The sequence below is a fragment of the Haliotis cracherodii genome, unplaced genomic scaffold (genome assembly GCF_022045235.1).
Source record: "Haliotis cracherodii isolate W230 unplaced genomic scaffold, xgHalCrac1.p SCAF_2, whole genome shotgun sequence".
Lineage (NCBI taxonomy): Eukaryota > Metazoa > Mollusca > Gastropoda > Lepetellida > Haliotidae > Haliotis > Haliotis cracherodii.
This window is the reverse complement of record NW_027266275.1, coordinates 74,617,085-74,637,856: the sequence shown is the minus strand read 5'-3', so window position 1 is coordinate 74,637,856 and position 20,772 is coordinate 74,617,085. Positions and strand designations below refer to the sequence as shown.

Here is a 20,772-nt window from a genome sequence, read left to right as displayed (position 1 = left end):
TTAGTCAACGATGCTTCCAAGTAGGAAATGTCATCCACATGTCAACAAGATGTCTTCTAGAAAGCTCTTTGAAATCTTTGTGAAATAATTGTTGAAGTGCTTGAATATTGCACGATGTAAGTCATCGCTCTTATCTGGTAAATAGTGTTTTAGTCACTCAGAATCGTTCTGCATATATCTATAAATGAAACAGAAGAGGCTGTTTCACTGGTCTGTTTTATTTCTAGCTCAGGGCCCCGTTCCACAAAGAGATCTTAGCACTAATTGGGTGAACGTAACTCCACTAGCTTAACACAGACTGACGACAGTCGTAGCTCTAAGATTGCTTTGTGGGTCTGGGGACTGGTGGTTAAATCAGTTGATGGGATTGGGTATTTGACCATTATTGAACGATATCTGATCATCGCTATACCTGAAGCTTAAGTAAAACGTCCTGGCCAAATTATCTTTTTTTACTTTTCCAGCCAGCGCAGAATTGTTAGGAATTCATACTCATTAAGAATCTGATCATCAAAAGGAGGTCACAATTATTCCTCATTGGGCCTGCTTCTTGCCTAAATGACGTACCCCCAAATTGTACGTAGATGTTACCACTGATGTCGTCCACCATTTTATATATGGTTTTCTAAGTAAACTTCAGATGGCATTTGCATTTATTTTTGACAAACTTTCCTGAAACTATGAAAATAGATATGTTACTATATCTATGGTCACCATGGTGGTAACAAAAGCCCAGTGTATCAAGGAATGAAGTTTTCCTTTAAATTTGTCATGTAGGATATTGGTGTATAAAAATGAAAACTTAAACGTTTTGATATAATTGAATTTGGTTCTTTTCTTGCAAAAAGCAAAGTAAAATACCTTGCCAGTACAGCCACGTCTACATATCTGAAAAACACCCTTGCCAGTACATCTTGTTCTCCATATATGTATGTAGGAAATTGTCAACACTTGTGTCATCCACTTCCGGTCATCACCTATATTGAACTGAATCAAATATTACACCAACACATTATCAGACTTGTGTCAACCACTGGCGGTTATCACCTATATTGGACTGAATCAAATATTACAGCAACACATTATCAGACTTGTGTCAACCACTGGCGGTCATCACCTATATTGAACTGAATCAAATATTACACCAACACATTATCAGACTTGTGTCAACCACTGGCGGTCATCACCTATATTGAACTGAATCAAATATTACACCAACACATTATCAGACTTGTGTCAACCACTGGCGGTCATCACCTATATTGAACTGAATCAAATATTACACCAACACATTATCAGACTTGTGTCAACCACTGGCGGTCATCACCTATGTTGTGGAGAATAAAAAATACCCAACTGTCAGCAGACTAGGTGTGCCAAGATGTGTACAAGACTTGTGGAAACCTAGGTCATATCTGTTTAATAAGAATACAATTCAATGTATCCGGCTAAAACAGTTACTGTATTTATCTATGACGTGTGTACATATTTGGTACCATCCCCTGGCCCAAACTGGGACCAATCTGGACATGAATTACATTGTTGATCACGTTCTATGCTCACACAGTAACCGTTGGTTTCTTTGCTCCCGATTCCATGTCCTGTCGACGTTACAGTGTGCATAAGGAATCATCTTCTGTATCTTCTAGACTCAATCATTAAGCAATGACCACATTCATTCGTTCTCCCTTAAATTGTTGTTGATTCAACTAACTTGAGGTTCAGACATGCTACGAGGAAATCAAGAAACTCATTCCTTGGGCAACGCCAACATGAAAGCCACGTTGGTGACAATCAGTCTTCACCCGCCCTGGTTTGTATATTAAAAACGCCAGTGCCTTAGGAGGGTTCATATTTCTATCTCTGCCACATACAAAAGAAAAACATTTTGTGAGGAAGCTATGCTTCCTCTGTTTATGGTAACAGGCGTCTCGGGAACATTTGTACAACAGTTGATAATGTCATCTTATATTTCTTTGGATGATAAGTGACCCATTTGTTAATTAACATTTAAGATCCGTAGAAATATTATGAATATACGTCTAGTTAATGTCATGTTTCTGAAAAAAATGATTCGTGTATTCCTGTCTGCCAGGATCCTTCATCAATATCACTGTCGCACGTGTGTACAATGTACAGAGCACTGTATGTATACATGGACCTACACTCCCACTACATCCATTGATGTATGTATGCATATAAACTCTAATTCATCCCACATTTAGCCCTATCTATAGCTGCTTACATCGAGAGGTGAGGGTGGAAAGGAAGGCATGCCTAGCCTGGCAATCAGGCAAGTGTCCAGTGTTCACATTTCAGAACCGGGCAAAATATTGTTCCGTGAAACAAAAATGTTTTTACAATATGCGCTGAAGTAGGGTGGTAAATGTCTGCATGTGCGTCTATTTACCGACTGGTCTGGAAGCACTGCATTGAGGCCTACCGCTACCTGCCCGCTACACGTGTGCTCCAGTGCAAGGAATATAGTTCTGCATGAGACGAGGCACACTCTGAGAGGGAGTGCACAGTGGACGGACGTGTACGCCAGGTCGATTAACGCCACTACCACCGCCTGCAGTGTATCAGATATTCCCAAATTACGTGATTAATTAGCAAACAAGCCCTCAGATCAGCCGAATTCAACGATCTAGCACCGTAAGGCTGTAACCCTCCGCTTGCATGGCGGTCGGAAATAGAGGTGTGAGCTAGTCGGCGCGGGACAGGTGCCTGTGCTGAGTGTGTGGAAGGAACGAGCGACTCCATCGCTTCTCCTCACAGGTCATTTCATCGCTATTATACTGCCGTGGAAGGTTTCTATCTGTTTTAAAAAATTAATGAAGTTCTTATCAGGACAAGCAGCAGTTTGAGACTGCGCACAAGTAGCTTCCGATGCTCCAAGTGGCAGGAGGCAAGGAGAGTGTACAGGCCAGTACATGGTAGATCCGAGGTGACTCGCCCGCTGCCTGCTTGCCAGCCAGCCTGCCAACCGATACTTATGACTGGAAAACTTCGCTGACAACTTGGAATCTTTGTACCTGGGATACATGAGCTAAAAGCAGTGGTGTGAGCAGCCTAGAAAGACAAGACGCCAACAGGGTGAGAGTTGGAGAGTCCGGCTGATGGCATGTTGTCGTCAGCACCAGGGACATGACGGTTGTCTCAAACAGGAGCTACACTGCGACCACGTGCTACTCAGTCAAGGTAAGAACTGCTATGCGTTCATACTGCTACCTTTTAAAGTATTCCCTGGTGTGTGCACTTTAACATCTGGCGGGGTCGTGTGGTGACCAGCTGAGGCTGCGAATGATTCATAACGACTGAGCTGAAACATATTGTTTCACATTAACATACAATTTTACTTTCGACAACTATGACTAGACTACAACCTACTCCAGTTACTCTGATTATTGATTATGTGATTTTGCTCTAAGATGCGTTTTATGTGTTTCCTCGTTGAAAATAAAACAAATTTAGTCTCTCCGTTATTAATTTCTTTGAGGCAGTCCCACGGGATTCGTTTAAAGCAGTTCATTGCCGGCAACGAGAAGGTGCTACACCTGGCTGTGTGGCGATATGCGTATTGATCACTTACTCCCCACCGCCACCACCTCCCCTCCCCGCCCGCCAGCCCGGCCTCCCAACTCTACCTCTACCATCGCCAATAGTTAGCTATATTCAGTTACCCAATCTCTCGCCTCTTTGTTTAGCTTTTGTTACATTGCAGATCGCTTATGTCTCGATGGCCTTTTTCAATATACAAATGTGTCCGTGAATGGGGAGGCCTATTGGTTCCAGGTACAGATTTGATTTCCATGTACCTACTCTCGCGGCTTTATGAGGGAACTGATATGAAAGCCACGAGAGCGAGGCAAAGCTTTATCGGAGATGGCAGTTCGCCTGTTATGCGTCAGTTTGAACGATAGAAACTCTCACAGCCGAGTCGTGCTCAGTAAAGCTAATGTGTTAGTTTGATTGTATCAGTTCTAATGACGAGAAAACTTCGTGTGACAAAACATGAAGTGGTAATCCCGATCTCATTTTTTTCTGATATCGGCCATGTACGGCGTATTTCCCTGATGATTAAATGTATACAACACCAACTGTAACTGCGTCTCTCATCTAGTGCAGTGTTGTGGAAATATGGACACTCGACGCTGCAGTGTGGAGACCTGGCACCGTATATCTGCATCAAGTGGAACTCTCGGCAGCTAAAGCAATGTGTGCAGCCTCGGCTCAGTAATTGGACTTGGACATACTGAAGCATGCCAAGCAACCTTTCTTAATTGCATATAAAATAGACTATGGGAAAGAGTTTCAAATTCTACATCATTATGCACAACACTGATAAATTCGGCTTATGTCTACACTCATTAATTTTCATCGCGGTTTATATGCATTCCATTGTCCATCCATCAAGCATGTAACATTAAACATAATGCAATAGTTATTCATGTATGAAGTTATAGTGAAAAGCTGATAAAGCTATAGTTTGATGACAAATAGAAATGTTTGATAGGTCAAACGGATTCTGATACGAACCATAAGCAGCTCCTCGGACCATCAACCAGTAGTTACTAATCATTACTTCTCTATAATAGGATAGAAATCGAGACAAAAACCTTTCAGTATGTTTCAATACCAAAGTATTTTCTACAATGTGGTTAGTGACGCGCGTATGTTATTGTTTCAAATCAATACCAAATGCAGAAAGTCTCCTGTAACACTCAATGGAGAAATATAGTGCAATTATGGGACACCATACTCTTGCTGTAACATTATATTATCACTCCTATATTTCGAGGAAGACATTGTACTTTATACAAAAACAAAGTGCATTTTGTTATCAAAGATTTCAAAACATTTGTTATGACACAATATAATCACTTGAATAGTAAAGGACACACTACACATGATAGGAACATAATATAGTGTACAAAGATACATTCAGGATTTTATGACACAATGCAATGCACTTTTCTTAAGAAGGACATGGTGTTGCAAATTTTGATGCCCTTGTCCTAGATCCAAGAAACATGATGCGCCACTCTATAATACATTCACGTTCTTTGATATAGAATAATACATTATATGTGTAATATAACTCAAGAAACTTGATCAGTAAAATGGTATTATTTCTGTAGTATGACATAATACAGCCAACATAGTGACACAATATACATGACATCATACATCGCTATGATAGTGACATGATACACATTTATATTATCAAGTAGCATTTAGTGGCTGTGATATCAATGAAGACAGCGTTGACAGGGGTTATCAATGTACTGTGATCTGTACCGAAATGTCGTATTGAAAGAGACTTTGACATCCCAAATTTAATACTGTCATCAATAAACGTGGACCCATTCTCAGTGACTTTGGTGTACCTTAATGTAATGTAACATCTTAAATGACACAATAGTCGTAATGTAACACTTCAATATGATTCCCTCATGAACGATGCATTTCATGAATTGTTATCAACAGTAAACAAACAATGTTCATGTGTCACTACAATGTACAATTATAACGAGTTACGCAATTTATTTCATGCAACTGTATCAACAATAACACAACAATATTGCTGTGACACTATAATGCACTATTATAATGGAGGATGCATTGCATTTGAAGCACCATTATCAACACAACAATCTTGCTATAACAAAACAATGTACAATAAGAATGAAGGATGCATTCTATTTCATGCAAAATTACCAAAAATAACACAACACTCTTGGTGTAAAACAACAATGTACCATAATAATGAATGATCCTTTGTATTTTATGCACAATTGTAACCATTACACAACAGACTTAGTGTAATACAACCATATACCATAATAATGAAGGATGCATTGTAGTTTATGCACCATTATCAACAATAACACAACGGTCTTGGTTTAGCACAACAATGCACGATTATAATAAATTATCCGTTGTATTGCATGCACCATTGTCAACTATAACACAATAGTATTGATGTAACACAACAATGTACCATTGAAAGGAAGTATGATAAAATGTATTTCATGCACCATTGTCAACAATAACAACAGGCATGATTTAACACAACAGTGTGCCATTATAATGAAGGATGAATTATATTTCATGCATCATTACCATCAATAACACATGAGTATTGAAGGAACACAACAATGTACCATTTTAATGAAGGGTGCATTGTAGTTTATGCATCATTATCAACAATAACAACAGTCTTGGTGTAACACAACAATGTATCATTATAATTAAGGATACATTGTATTGTATGCATTATTACCATCAATAACACATGAATATTGAAGGAACATAAGAATGCATCATTATTATGAAGGATACATTGCATTCTATACACCATTATCAACAATAACACAACCGTCTTGATGTAGCACAACAATGTACGATTATAATGAATTATCCACTGTATTGCATGCACCATTGTCAACTATAACACAATAGTATTGATGCAGAAAACTATGTGCTATTATAATGGGGATGCATTGTATTTCATGCACCATTCCCAACAATAGCACAACAGTCTTGATGTAACACAACAATGTACCATTGAAAGGAAGGATGATAAAATGTATTTCATGCACCATTGTCAACAATAACAACAGGCATGATTTAACACAACAGTGTGCCATTATAATGAAGGATGAATTATATTTCATGCATCATTACCATCAATAGCATATGAGTATTGAAGGAACACAACAATGTACTATTAGAATGAATTATGCATTCTATGTTATGTACAATTACCAACAATAATACAACAGTCTTGATGTACCATACTAATGAAGGATCCTTTGTATTTTATGCACCATTTTAACAATAACACAGCAGTCTTGGTATAACACAACAATATACGATTATAATGAAGGATCCGTTTGTATTTCACGCACCATTGTCAACAATAACACAACAATCATGATTAAACACAACATTGTGCCATTATAATGGGAGATGCATTGTATTTCATGCACCATTACCAACAATGACACAGTAGTTTTGGTGTAACACAACAATGTACCATTATAATGATGGATGCATTGTATTAATGCACGATTGTCAACAATAACTCTACAATCTTTATGTAGTAAAACAATGTGCTATTATAATGAAGGATACATTGTATTTTATGCACCATTCATTCATTCATTCATTCATTCATTCATTCATTCATTCATTCATTCATTCATTCATTCATTCATTCATTCAATATTGATGTATAAAAACAATGTGCTGCTACAATGAAGGATGCAGTGTATTTCATGCACCATTGTCAACAACAGCACAACAGTCTTGATTTGGTTCATTTCTGAAAGACGCATAATAATACGTTTCACACAATATAGTAGTTCACCTCTTTAAAGAATGACACAATATGCTTCAAGCTACACTAAAAATTAATAATGCACTTAAACAGATATGGAATATATATCTGATGTAACTTAGTAGTATACACTTATATACTATATAGAAGGACAACATGTTGATGTACGATAATACCAACCTTTGGCACACGATACACGTGGCATCACAATGTATGGCACTGATTTGCAGGCGTAAATATTACTGATGCAAATATTTAAGAACATAGAAGTAAACATTTATCATATGTCATATCGAGATATTCATTTTTGAAAGACGCTAATTTATAACAAAATGCTCATCAACAAAGACAGAAAATACTTTATGTAATATGACGATGTAAACATGATGCAAACAATGTACTTCACATACTGAAAGGACGTAAACACTGTACTTGACGTAACACAGTAGGTCTCTGAAAAGAAAACACTGTATTTCCCGACGCAATTCCCTATTTTGTCTTGCACTAGTTGTTCCCTTGTTTTTTTGGGGGAAAGAATTTACATGCACCCTCATGTGTTTGTGGTTAGTGCCACCGGTGGACCAGGATACGCTAACCTTTCGCGAACACCTTGTATCATCACTTTTCGATAGTGATGCATAAACACAGGCTTATGATACAGTCGGAATCGTACAATCGATTCTGCGTTTAGTAGAGATTTCTTATGATTATGGAACTCGTTTTTTACGCTTCTTTTATGTAGGACAGTAGGTTACACTCTATAAACACTGTACTTGATATCACATAACACAACGTGATGTACATGTATGTAAGAGGACGCAATATGCGTTGTTATGAGCAATTAACTTGTTTCATGCAAATCGTGTGAATCGCGGGTGCTACCGGTAGGGCAGGACATTCTTACCCTTTTCGCGAACACCTGGTGTCATCACTGATTTTCAGTGGCCCTAACATACAATTTTCACAGCTAATTTGCCCTCTTCGCCAAAAAGAATTTGTTTCTGCGAACATTCAAGACAATCATAGTTATTTACTTGCAATGACATTTTATATTTATAACATAATTAATAAAACTAAAAACATACAAAATATTGTGCACCAGACCTCACTAGTCACTTCTGGTTCGAACCATGTGAGAACAGTAAGCAACAAAGTACACACTATAATTTGTGAAACACACAATAAGTATTTACTTTCATTTTGGAAACATTGAAAGAAACAACGTTTAATGTATTGTCACAACAGAAGTATAAAGAAAACTGGCGTACTGCCCTCTTACATGTCAATATTGGACAATCGGCATGATGGGTACATGACATAATGCAATAAATATATTTTCAGTGTCTCTTCATTGTATTTTCTCACCACAAGCTGATGTTACACATACCCACATAGTATACATGGTATATGCTGCAATACAACAGACTGATCTCATAAACGTATACGTCGTAGAAGTGGTATACGCCACATTACAACACACCGATATTGTACACGTCTACATAGGAGAAATGGTAGTTCCACAAGCACATAAAATTACATCCTGCACGTGTACAAAGGATATGTGGCAAATGAAATAACATAATAAAGTTACTTACTGCACGCTAATGGAAGACACATGGTGCATGAAATAACATAATAAATTACCAAGGGCACGTCTCCATTGGGCGCAAAGAACATGCTGCAACACAATAAAATTTCATTTCTTGATATAGATTGGACGCAAGTACATGCTGGAACTAAATAAAACTGCCTCCTGCACGACTATTTTAGACATATGGCACATGAAAAACTCAGTGATATTATCTTGTGCACGTCTATTTTGGACGCAAGGTACTTGTAACTACACAGAAAATACCTTATTCTACTTTTATCTACGACACAATACAGCGGATCGTGTACTTTAGTAGATAGTGATCACACAAATTAGTGCCCCTATGGACATGATTTAATACACTGTAGTGCCCCTATGTACATGATGTATCACAACACAGTGCCTATGTGGTCATGATGTAACAAAACAGAATGGACAAGGTGTAACAGAACAAAGCTCCTATGGGCAGCTGTAATACAGAATAGTGCTTCCATGCAAAATATATAACCTTAACCAAACTATACATGTTGTAACAGATTGTACAAAATATAGTGGGTGAGTTAAAATATGTCACATTAGCAATATTCCAGCTTAGTACAACATACAAGAGGACAACAAATTACATGATGTTCTCTTAGCACATACTATCATACCCCAATGTAGGATATATTAGAGAAAAAGGTCAGGATGGAACACAATATAGTGACCTACTTTAGTACCAATAGACAAGCTAAATGCATTAACACCCAAAACTGTGCAATATGTAACATATCAAACTGCATGTTGTACGGCACAATACAATGACCCATGTACTAAGCTTACACAATACAAGAGCTACACGTTGCAATGTCCCATGCAGAATATATTATCCAGCAAAGTACATTATGAAACACAATATAATTCCTCTACGTACTTATGAATAGGTTGACAACAAACTACATAATGTAACACAATATGATTATGCTATAGTGTCTCATGGTTAACACATATCCTGGCACGACACCACACGAAGTAAGACGAACTAATGCCTTAATGTTCTTCTATAAACAACACACAAAACTACACGACGAAGCATGATATAACGGCCTCGTGTTCTTCTGTATAAAAAGACACTTTGGCAAGACGGTAATGAGAAGATGAGTTACAAACTATCACAATATCCTGTGTTTTGTGAAAAGCTGTGACGCGGCGTGTACGAGTTGACATAAGGTAGCTCATTTCTATAATTAGACTTACACGAGGTACACATTTTTGTGCCATGTGTCATTCTCTTCCTCAACGATAGAATCATTCTGTAATCAATATGATCATTTCCATAATGTTATCAACGTATCGCTAGCAGCATTGTGTGAGAAGGTTTATGCCTCAACTAGTGTAATATTAATAACTCTGTATTGATCCTGGAGGCGGGGAATGTACCTCCCATTGATCAACACATTCTACAATGAATTTCTAATGGTGCTTCGGATACTGGTACACTATGATAGTGTTGCGTAAGAAGGCAGGTGATTGTATCGCACTAAGTCTTCCCTCGTGATGGCGACTAACGGCTTCTGCGCTTGGTGGAATGTGTCTTATATGCCGAAATAATGTAACTTCTAAAATGTTACCATTATATTCATCGCTCGCCATCAAACTGTAGGTGTAACTTCCTCCTAACAATCGATTATATAAATACCAGTCCTCACTCGCTGCCAAGAAGATGTACTCGCGGCTGTATGAAATATTCATTCCTACGCGTACCTAGCATTAACTATGCAGGATATCTTGACGCCCCATTCAGCAGTCAGGGGTACTCTCACACTTCACTGACTATTCACGGACGTTCTAACACTACATTAAAAATATTCAGGAATATGATCACACTAGATTAAGTATGCAGGGGTATTCAAACAGTACATTAAATATGCAGGTTTATGCTAACACTGAGTTAAATACGCATGGAAAATCTCAAACTGTGTTAAGTATGTATAACACATCCTAACCCTCAATTAGTATGCAGTGATATCCTACAAATGTATTGAATATGCATGGATTTATCCAAAGAAGAACGTCGTTACTGGTGCATTCATTCCAAAATTCTCTTTTAGTGGTGCACCGCAGCTATGTGTGTCAACATGCAGTATATGTGAGCCATAGGTAATAGCAAGGAGTGACAATTGTTCCTCGTGTGTACCATTAATAAGAGCAGTACGAAAGACCTGTATGTGGATGTTAAATAATAGCTATGACTGACAATTGTCCCTCATGTGTACCATTAATAAGAGCAGTACGAAAGACCTGTATGTGGATGTTAAATAATAGCTATGACTGACAATTGTCCCTCATGTGTTCCATAAATAAGAGCAGTACGAATGATGTGTATGTGGATGTTAAATAATAGCTATGACTGACAATTGTCCCTCATGTGTTCCATAAATAAGAGCAGTACGAATGATGTGTATGTGGATGTTAAATAATAGCTATGACTGACAATTGTCCCTCATGTGTACCATTGATAAGAGCAGTACGAATGATCTGTATGTGGATGTTAAATAATAGCTATGACTGACAATTGTCCCTCATGTGTACCATTGATAAGAGCAGTACGAATGATGTGTATGTGGATGTTAAATAATAGCTATGACTGACAATTGTCCCTCATGTGTACCATTGATAAGAGCAGTACGAATGATCTGTATGTGGATGTTAAATAATAGCTATGACTGACAATTGTCCCTCATGTGTACCATTGATAAGAGCAGTACGAATGATGTGTATGTGGATGTTAAATAATAGCTATGACTGACAATTGTCCCTCATGTGTACCATTAATAAGAGCAGTACGAATGACGTATATGTGGAACTTAAATAATAGCTTTGAGTGAACATTTTTCTGCATTTATTATAGCTTTGGGAGAAGTAAGTAGATTGCAACATTCGCATTAACGAAAATGTTGTACTTGTTACCACATATGTGTGATAGATGAGACAATTGATGCGTATGTCGTAGATATTAAACACAGTTGATGCATATGTGATAGATATGAGACCAAATTGTTGTAGCATATGTAGTTGATGAGACACAACTGGTACATATGTAGCACATGTAGTAGATATGAGACACAATATATACATACGTGGTTTGTATGGTAGATATGCGACATAACTGATACATGTGAGGTAGTGATGAGCCTTGATTGATACATATGTGGTAGATGAGACATATGGTACAATTGTGGTAGATATGAGAAACAACTGTACGTATGTGTTAGCTATGAGACAATTGAGTCATGTGTGGTAGATATGAGCCTCGATTGATACAAATGTGGTAGATGAGACATAGTTGGTACAGTTGTGATAGATTTGAGATACTGCTTTACACATGTGGTATATACAATACACATGAGGCAGTTGCTGTACATACATGCCCTATACAGAAATCCTTATATTTTATAAGGGATCGGTGATTACATGTGACTGCATATGCAACGTCATCGTGCACGTGTCCGACTGTGTTTATCCTTGCTCATGACATCAACCTCTGTCCTGCTTGATCCTGACTACGTCGTAGTGATGGTAGTATCTACAGCGTAAAACAGTTTCGATTCAGTCATCCAATAGTCAGTACACAGAGTATATATGTCCTGTTATCTTTTCAGACAAATGTAGTCTTGTAGCGATAATAGGCCAGGATTATGTTCTTTGTGTTTAGTATGGAAGTAACCACCTGTTTTGCATCTATAAGAAAAGCCAAGAGATAAGCGACGAACGTGATGTCCTCAAAGCTTTTAACGAGTCATTCCGCAGTGTATGCAGATCGCTGATTAAAACACAAGACTGATAGGCAGATGAATGGCGGCCATCTATGTCTCTCGGGTGACTTGAGCTCTGGCTTCGTAAACTCACGCCCCTGCCCACCGTAACACAATGGATCTCATCCGCCTTGTGTTAATCCCCCTCACTGATGTTATATGAGAGAATATTTCGCTTTCTTTTATTTCTCATTACAAAGAAAACATTTGCCAATGAATATCGACACAAGCATCTTTCCCAATCTCTGTTGGCTATCATCCATTACTAGGATTAGATGTGCCTTCACAACGTTTCACAACACTGTTCCGTGAAGCGTAATGGATTTTGTGTCGTTTCAAATTTAATCTTCTAACAAGCGTGTTTGATGTAAGGTAATAGTGCAAGACACGTTCATTGCATTCGGAGGAGTGACAAATAGAGGAAAGTGCATGATGAGGCGCTGACGTAACGCCCATGTGTATATCCTTCTGGGAATTGCGGTAGTTGGAAGTGCCCATCTTGTCCACGTTGTTACAGCTAATGCTGCTCCTGGAGCAAGAGCGCCTCTAACACAGTCGTTGGCTGGCTCGTATAAACGGCAGTAAAGAAGGACAAATGTTGGTTTCATAGGTGCAAATTGATACACCCGTCCCTCTATACAGGGTTACATATATTCCACTGACCCTTATTATGTTCTAAGTCGAATTTAACAAATCTCCATTCGTGTTAATGAGAGGCATGCGTAACGCTGTTGCACATAATTCTCATAATATGGAGGTAGCGCTATACTGTGAATTTGGCTGTAACCTGACCTACTGTAGATCACTTAAACTGACGAGACAGTTTATCTTGCAATGTACCGTGGAGTCTGTGTTTGAGTAGTTATGCGGCTGTGTGAAACAAGAATATCTTAACCCAATAATGAATTTTGATAAGGTGATTGTTTTGCTATGTTAATTTCAGTATTGAGAACATGCGCGGAGTTCTTGAGATGAAATAACCCCCCACCACCTCTGGTATCTCTAGAGCACAACTTGGCGTTATTCATCGTGTAAGTTGTGTGTTCCTGTCGCTGTACCCATTGCTGTTGGTGTGATGTATTCCCCTTGAACGATCATTGTTTTCTTTTCATTAGTATAAAGGTGTACTTCAGTTTGTTCTACATGGATGTAGCGACCATCTAAAGTGTGAAAGATTTTGACGAGGATATTGTCTCCCTTCCATTCCATATTTTGTATGTTAAGTGTTTACTAGTAGATAAAACAATTAAGCAATATGGATGGACACTGAAGTTCATCAACATCCAAGCTTCTGTGTGCCAGCAATTAGTCGAATCTTCCTTGAGTTATTCTTGGGTTGTAGATTGGCTGGTGTACGGTCGGAGGGTCGGTCGGCAGTGTGTGTGGGGAGGTGGGGGGGGGGGGGGATGCAATTGGCTTACCACTAAAACAATGTGTCAGCTCATCAGACTCTCGCCGCAGGAGACACTAGCTCCAGAGCAGCGCGCGCTTCTTCGCGCCTCCACTCAGCTTCTCACTGATAAATTCTAAGGTCAAGGTCATGAGAAATCTTCGAAATGCTAAAACCTGCATGCCATCAAATTGTATTAGCTTCCAAACGCACATTTCCAATCATTTGCACTGATGCCTTGTGATATTCTGGACGGTTTTTGCCGCTGCTTCTCGGCTATCGGTTTATCTTGTCCACGCTGACAAAGTCTGTGGTCGACCTAGATCTATGAATGTACAATGTATACTTGCTTAAGCGACATGTCTACCTGTTTACAGACTAGTCTAAACGTTCATCTTCATGAAAGCGAGTTCTGTGTTTTATTGTAAATTGTTATATCGTTCGTCCATCGGCTGTGTGGACTAGAATGCAACCATGTCACTGTCTTTCGTTAAGTGTTATTCATCCTAAACAACAGTCTGGCATTAGTCATCATACCACTCTAGTGTAACCTATACAGCACATGTACTGACAAGAATATGTTCAACCGATAGACCCATCCCCAAAAGGCCAGTGTAAGCGCACAGACAACTTGCCTCAGCGGGTTCGCTAATGTAAATCCTTTGACAGCAAGTCTCACTGGGAGGATACCGATAGACAGTATGCCTCGCTTGAATTGCTAGTGGAAACTTACATACAGCATTACCAACACGATACTCTAATGCACCAACCGGGACGCTTCGCAATCCCAGTGTAAGGCCCTGGACATCCCTCTGGTATACTTCAACCGCTTTGTTCAGCTACAGATAAGCCATCGGTTGTCGCAATCCCAGTGTAAAGCTATAAACAATCCACAAGTACACCTTGCAAACCTTGTGGAAACATACGGACAAGCCACAGGTACACCTCTCAATTCCAGTGTAAACCTACGGACAAGCCAATCCCAGTGTAAGCCTGCGGACAAGCCAGTCCCAGTGTAACCCTGCGGACATGCCTGTCCCAGTGTAACCCTGCGGACAAGCCAGTCCTAGTGTAACCCTGCGGACAAGCCAATCCCAGTGTAACCCTGCGGACATGCTAGTCCCAGTGACCCTGCGGACACGCCAGTCCTATAATAAACCTACGGACAAGCCAGTCCCAGTGTAAACATGTGGACAAGCCACTCCCAGTGTAACCCTGCAGACAAACCAGTCCCAGTATAAACCTGCGGACAAGCCAGTCCCAGGGTATACCTGCGGACAAGCCAGTCCCAGTGTAACACTGCGGACAAGCCAGTCCCAGTGTAACCCTGCGGACATGCCAGTCCCAGTGTATACCTGCGGACAAGCCACTGGTACACCTAGCAATCCCCATTTAAAGCTACAGACAACCCACCAGTACACCTGACCACCCTTATACACCATCGCTGCTTAAGTGTAAACGTACAGACAGCATGTCCCACCGCTACCCTATACACCGGAACCTGTAACCCTAGTATGCACCTACAAGTAATATGTACACCAACACTAGCCATGTGTAAAACCTTTCACACATAGACCTTCACGTGTATACCCCCCACTACCGTAATGCAAACCACCAAATAACCCACCGGTAGATCGACCCACTCGCTGTAACATAAGTATTGAGTTTTGTTTTGACGAGATCAGACCATATTGATTATCGATGAGAAGATTGATGGGAGCAGCGACCCAGCCTTTATATAGCAAAGCATAGCAATGATACTGTGCATGCTATGGGTATTGACTGAAAGATAATGTATTTATTACTTCATTCAAACTTGAACACAATAAGACGGTGCAGACATGACTAAGAGTAATGAGGCTCCTTCCCACCAGTGTTCTCAAAGCATGTTTATCATCCTCCGCAAGATCCGTTTTTTACTCGTATGTCTTTTACATATGCTAACTGCCATAAGAAACTGTACAGATGATAAATGATCTGTGCAATAATCGAGGACATTTTTTTCATAACGCTGTGTGCATGAAAGAATAATGTGTCGAGTAGAGAGTGCACTGCAGCTTTGGTGCATTGAATGAACCAAGGCTAAATCATTTTGAACACTTCAATTTAGAATTTTTCACTTGCAGTTTGACTCAAATCCGAGAAAAGTTTCCACAAGGACAAAACATAACATTTCGACTCGTACAATCGAGTCTGATTTTAGCAGATATATCTTATGAATACATAAAGTGTCTTGTCGCTTTTATTTCCATATAACCACCTTAAGCATCAAAACGAAGCAACAAAATAAGCAGATAAGCAAACGATAATTCGCAAATAAGCAACAACTAAGCAAAACTATAGCAACATAGCAACAAGATAAATAGCTGAATAACTAGAAACGTAACAAGTTAACAAGACTAAGCATCAAGACAAAACAACGAAGCAACCGACAACCACATTAAGAAATAAAGTAAACAAAACCGTCACACGAGTTCAATAGACACTCCCATCAAACGCTGCATGCACTGACCCTTAGACAGAACATGACACGTACTAAAACCCTCTCGTTGCCTATGGTAACTTTGTTGCAACGTCGTTTTCTTGCACTCCGACCGTGTGATGTGTCAACTCTCGTCATACTTTCGGCGCGTTCTCTCTACGTGGTTATTAAGTCTGGTATTCTCTCTGGTGTGTTTTTTCATTAGATTATTGGCCTATTGCACCGTTGCCTTTTTCAGTCCGCCAGAACAAAGCGTTTGTTGCTGCACGTGCAAACCTGGAAATCATGTGCAGACACCATCATTCGATTAACAGTAATGATAGCCTCGTCGGGATCGGTGTCGTTGAACGCGTAGTAGGAGATCGCTGAGAATCTGGATCGAAATACTTGGATATATTTTGTGAACAATGGGAACGTCATTGATAAATCTGGTGTTGACACGTGGCTACACGCCTCCAACTAACAGAACTCATACTCATTACAATTTGCGATACCTTTCAGTTCTGTTATTTTTGAAGAAGATTTAAACTCTTCATTTAATTGAATTAATTCGGGTTACAATCAAACAGATCAATTTTCAATTCTTTCACCAAACTTAAAACCTTTGGAGTGACATACCCTCGTAGTAATCTTTTGCCCATTTGCCTGAGTGCTTTTAAGATAAGATAAAGGAAATTTGGAACATTGCCTACAACGATCACGGTGGTGGCTGATCGCCATGGTTCAGCATAACCATCGGTCATTACCAGTCGTACAAACACACCTCTTGACCATTAACTTTGACACGATTTCTTACATTTTTTCCTATAAATTGTGATTTTAATAGCAAATGAATAAACGCTGAAGCCCTGGACTTATTACTATCATCTTATGTTGAAGAGGACCTCTATGAAGTCACCAGTAGCTGGCCGGAAGGGTATAAGTTGTTTGTTAGCGACAGGACATTTTTCGTCAGTGCTTCATAATATCCAATTATTTTCTGTATAAGAAGGTGCCGAACAATTTGAACTGAAAACTCATTTTTATCCAGGATATCACCCTGTTCAACGAACAATATATTTTTTATGGAAATACCCGAGGACAAATTATTTTTTCAATTTCTTTTCTGGAACAAATTATCTTTTTAAGAACACGAACACAAAAACGAACAAATCTGCCCCAAATCAACACCCACCCTGAATATCAAATTGTCGACTTCCAAGCAACGTAATGTTGGCTCATCGGTTCTCATAGACTTAGCTATGAAACTGTGCCATACCAAACCTACTTCGGCAGTTAACCTATTATTGAGCCAATCTCTCACTCGATTGGTTGAAATCAAGTTAGTTTCAGTTATTATTAATCTGAAGGGGTTGACTCCTCCTTCTATTTGACCACCTGTCCTTGTTTTAACCCATGCTGTCGTGCAGTTTTGATGCAGCAAATATATCGCCCGGCGTCCTTAAACTTTTTCACATTGTCGACAACTTTAAAACCTCAGGAGCAATTAAGCTAAATCTTTGCATGGATGATCTGTGCAATGCCTTTCTGAAGCCTGTTCAAATTATCTCCATTAGAAGTTAAAATTGGTTTCCATGGCAAACATATTAAAAAGGCTATATTTGGACACTTGTCCGCTAGTGTTTATATAGCGGTTCTGGGCGAGTCAGTGTACACTGGAAATCATTATATTAAAGAACGAATAATTCTCACTATTTGCCCGTGGTATTGAACTGCTGCGTTGCTATAAGTTCAAACGCTCTTTTTAATATCGAAGTAGTTTTTACTTGCAAAAACACAGTTTTAAGGCCATTTAGTAGAAGATCTTGTAATGTACAAAACCAAACGTGTCATTTCATGCAGTATGTGTTCACTTATATTCAATGTTTTCTCGGTCCAACCCCATAGTTATTTTGACCTTCGTTCACGCAGATGCTTCCTAGGAACAAGTATATTCTCGCCTGTGGCGAGAACACATTCTTGTTTCGAATGGATTCTGCTATGGGATAAACAATGTTAAGCGATCTACGCTTCAGTAAAAACGAGCTACGTAACATCCGATTTATCTTTTTCTTTGCGAAAACCTCGAAATGCTTGTAAACTAAAGGAGAAGATAGATAGTTTTATAAGTGTCATTGTGCGCTCCTGTGGGTCTTTGAGTCATATTTGGTAGGGCGTGTTGTGCTGTTATCTTATCTATAGTAATGTTTTCCTGATTACACGGAGTCTGATTGGTTCACAGTCCAGACACATCCTCGTGTATGAGCAGCTCCAGACGTTGACGTAAGACTAAGTCCTGGAGTATGGTACCTTCGTCTCAGAAGACATAAACCAAGATGTGAAAGTTCCATGTAGAGGGGTGTTCATGCCCGACTACCTGTTGCCATGTTCTTATTGCAGTCTGTGACGTAATATGCACTGTAGTCAGGAAATGCAATCAGCGACACCTGTTTGCTAATATTTACAGCCGAGTGGCAGCCGTGGCCGACAGCTGTCATCCTTCACTTACTATAGCCATAACACCATGACTGACACGTGTCATGTATTAATTACAATATTCCATGATAATCATTGAAGACATAGGATGGTATGATTGACACCTGTCATCATGCTTACCTTAGACATGATGTGTGAGTGACACCTGTCACATGTATAACATGTAGTCGAGATGGGTGCAATGGCCGGCAGTTGTTCTCTTGATACATACTACAGACATGATGTGTGAGTGACACCTGTCATGTATAACGTGTAGTCGAGATGGGTGCAATGACCGGCAGTTGTTCTCTTGATACATACTACAGACATGATGTGTGAGTGACACCTGTCATGTATAACGTGAAGTCAAGATGGGTGCAATGACCGGCAGTTGTTATCCTGATACATACTATAGACATGATGTGTGAGTGACACCTGTCATGTATAACGTGTAGTCGAGATGGGTGCAATGGTCGGCAGTTGTTCTCTTGCTACATACTATAGCCATGGGTAGGTATAACTGACATATGTCATATATAAAACGTTCCATAGACATGAGAAGGTACATGTATGCTTAACATATGGTATATATTAAACTTACTATAGACATGATAAGGTATGATTGACACCTGTCATGCAATACTTTTAGTAGACGTACGATTCACTGATCGGCAGTTGTTCTTTTAACAATTAATGCAGGCATACATATGCCATGTATGATTCACATATGCCGTGTGAATCTGTACTATAGACATGATTGGCATCCTTCAGGTGTTACTGTCACTTGCCGCCTGCAACTTAATATCAACTTAAGATTGTATTACCGCCACCATTATTGGTGTAATGTCTGAGTGATGGGATACCATTGTAGACAATTGCAACCCTAGGCAGTTTTACTATGTAAATATAAATTGTCTATGCAAGAGCATAACCAGCTAAGATCTTCTGCCGAAACTGATTCCACTTCGCGTCAAGGGCAATAGCTATGAAAATTATATGAATGGACCACTGAAAATCAGTTATGACACCTGGCGTCCGCGAAAACAATTTCTCCTCTGAAACCATACACAAGGCAAACCAGAACATGACATACATATATGTGTCCACCATTGAGGACATCTGATAATTGAAATATAACACGTCAACCCCTGAGAATAACAAGTATCGATTTGTTTAATCAACCAAAACATATTCCAATGGGAGTACAGGTTAAAGATAACGGTGAAAAGTATATGAACGGATCACTGAAAATCATTGATGACACCATGTGATAATGGTATGCATGTTCTGCTCTAACGGTAGCACCCACCACATTTACTGATTGCTGAAACTAAAGCTATATGTTACTTTTGAATAACGACAGCTCTGTATTAGTGCAGGGATTTTACTGAATATAATTTTAGAAAACCTTCAACAAATATGTATACCTAAATATATTCTAAACATATATATTCTTTGCAATGCACAGTTTTAATGTCTCGGTCAAACAGGGAGGGAGATTCTTTTTAGGAGGGCTTAAACTTTGTGAGAGAGATATTAGTTCAAGTATTTTCATGTTTGTAAACAACATTATAGTGAGATCATTGTGCTAAAACACGTTCTTAAATATACTCCATTCTATTTAAAACGGATGTCATAACATCTGACGTTAATTATTGTGAGTTATGAAAACGCCAATCTAGTGTTGAATCCAAATATTTTAAAACTTTACAAAGA

The 20,772-nt window shown here is 39.1% G+C and overlaps 1 protein-coding gene across 2 annotated transcripts in view; it reads left to right on the top strand.

Annotated features, from left to right (window-relative positions):
- The window catches only part of LOC139468510 (neuronal acetylcholine receptor subunit alpha-2-like), a 100,223-nt gene that overhangs the window by 18,604 nt on the left and 60,847 nt on the right, over positions 1 to 20,772 (top strand). Inside the window, exon 1 of one of the 2 annotated variants that reach the window (XM_071250504.1) lies at positions 2,449 to 3,201. The exons of the other annotated variant lie outside the window; for it this stretch is intronic. The gene's annotated coding sequence lies outside the window, so the exon portion shown is untranslated. Of the gene's footprint in view, positions 1 to 2,448; positions 3,202 to 20,772 lie in introns of those variants that run through there. 2 annotated transcript variants of the gene reach the window in all.